Here is a 2,500-nt window from a genome sequence, read left to right as displayed (position 1 = left end):
TTGTTAAAAAATGCTACAAAAACACAACACAAAATTCAGAAAAAAAACGACAACAGTTCAAAAAGAAGGCAACAAAAACTAAAAAAAAAGCCACAAAACGTTGTAAAAAGGTGTCACAAACATGGTTTTAGAACGTAAGAGACGTCTCCTGTTTCAACAGTCAACAGAGAAGTCATCTTGTAAAGTCAGCTACAATAAATATCACAGTACAGACCAGTGTTTCTCAAAAGGGGGTACGTGTCCCCCTAGGGGTACTCTGGAGGACTGCAGGGGGTACGTGTCCCCCTAGGGGTACTCTGGAGGACTGTAGGGGGTACGTTTCCCCCTAGGGGTACTCTGGAGGACTGCAGGGGGTACGTGTCCCCCTAGGGGTACTTTGGAGGACTGCAGGGGGTATGTGTCCCCCTAGGGGTACTCTGGAGGACTGCAGGGGGTATGTGTCCCCCTAGGGGTACTCTGGAGGACTGCAGGGGGTACGTGTCCCCCTAGGGGTACTCTGGAGGACTGCAGGGGGTACGTGTCCCCCTAGGGGTACTTTGGAGGACTGCAGGGGGTATGTGTCCCCCTAGGGGTACTCTGGAGGACTGCAGGGGGTATGTGTCCCCCTAGGGGTACTTTGGAGGGCTGCAGGGGGTATGTGTCCCCCTAGGGGTACTTTGGAGGACTGCAGGGGGTATGTGTCCCCCTAGGGGTACTCTGGAGGACTGCAGGGGGTATGTGTCCCCCTAGGGGTACTTTGGAGGGCTGCAGGGGGTATGTGTCCCCCTAGGGGTACTTTGGAGGACTGCAGGGGGTACGTGTCCCCCTAGGGGTACTCTGGAGGACTGCAGGGGGTACGTGTCCCCCTAGGGGTACTCTGGAGGACTGCAGGGGGTATGTGTCCCCCTAGGGGTACTTTGGAGGACTGCAGGGGGTACGTGTCCCCCTAGGGGTACTCTGGAGGACTGCAGGGGGTATGTGTCCCCCTAGGGGTACTCTGGAGGACTGCAGGGGGTATGTGTCCCCCTAGGGGTACTCTGGAGGACTGCAGGGGGTACGTGACATTTTTTGCAAAATGTTTTTCAGTTACAAGGCTGGAGTTACTTCTACTGTCCAAGTTTGTCGCACTTTTCAAAGTTTTTGCAAACTTTTTTTGAAGTTTTGTTGCTTGTTTGAATTTGTTGTCACTTTTGTCGCCCTAGAGTTGCCTTCCTTCCTTTCTTTCTACTGCCTTTTTCCATCAGCATTTAAATGTTTTCCAGGTACAAGGCCGTTGTTTAGTAAATCTATCGCTGACATCGCTGTACTATTCCTCTTTATACAAAAATTATTCGCGCTGTGTAGGGGGTACATGGCTTAAAAAACTGTTCAAAGGGGGTACATTATTGAAAAAAGCTGGAACTAGACGGTATAAACGGTCTGTTTACCTGCAGCACATCCAGCATCTCTGGGTTCTCAAACGTAAAAGGTGACGAGGAAGTCACCTGGCGGTCGAAGTCCTTCCTCTTCAAACACAGAGAAGGAAAAACCAAACCTGCAAAACAGAGCAGAAAGTGAGTCAGATCCTCGTTAAACTTCATATCGTGAGTTCTTCTTTCTGACGAATTTCTGAAGAAACAACAAAACTCTTGAAAGCACAAAACTATGACTTTGGTTTTGCAAGAAGCTGCAGAAACAAAAGGAGTTCATAAGAGGACAACAGGACGCCTCTGAGCTGACGTACACATGCAGAAACTGTCTGTATTTTTAGAGCAGTGGACCACAGAGTCCGCTGGTAAAAACAGACTCACCTATTATCACTAAGATGAGGAGGATGTTCAGAGCCAACAAGCTGTAAACGACGTCACTCTGGCACATTATGCAGTTGTACTGCTGCTGTTGGTCGTTTCCTTCAGAGCTGTTGGTGGTGGACGGAGTTATAGGATCATCTAGAGAAAGAAAAGAGACAAACGTGAGCGTAAGAAATTGAGGCAAAGCTGCTGTGGTCTCAAATACTAAAGGCTCTGACACACCTGCAGAAAAGGCAGTCGGACTGACTGCCTCCCTGAGTTGGTCTAAAAAGTGACTCAGAACCATACCTGTAAAGTATCCCGTTTTGGCCGGGAAAGTCCCGTATTTTACCCTTCTTTCCCGCTGTCCTCCCATATTAGCATTTTCCCGTAAATCTCCCGTATTTTAACCTGCGTTATTAAAGAATAATAATACCCCGGGCGGAGTAAAAAAACAAACATTCCCAATCTGAGCTCTGTCACTAGCCTACTACTACTACCTACTACAGGTATAGACATATATCTATATATGTCTATGAGTACAGGTACTGTAGGGGGCAGTTGTCGCGAGGTTAGTGTGTGAGCATGGCCGTCAGTTTGGTATGAAATGTGCTGGGGACAGAGATGCATTTGGAAGTACATTTCCAGAAGTGCTGGGTACAATGACGCATTCATTTTTTTTCTTCTCTTTTGCGCAGGTCATGTTTTGAAAGACACTGGCGTAGCTTAGGCTACTAATGAATAAAAACGTG

Source organism: Sander lucioperca, chromosome 24 (genome assembly GCF_008315115.2).
Source record: "Sander lucioperca isolate FBNREF2018 chromosome 24, SLUC_FBN_1.2, whole genome shotgun sequence".
Lineage (NCBI taxonomy): Eukaryota > Metazoa > Chordata > Actinopteri > Perciformes > Percidae > Sander > Sander lucioperca.
This window is presented reverse-complemented; position numbering follows the sequence as displayed.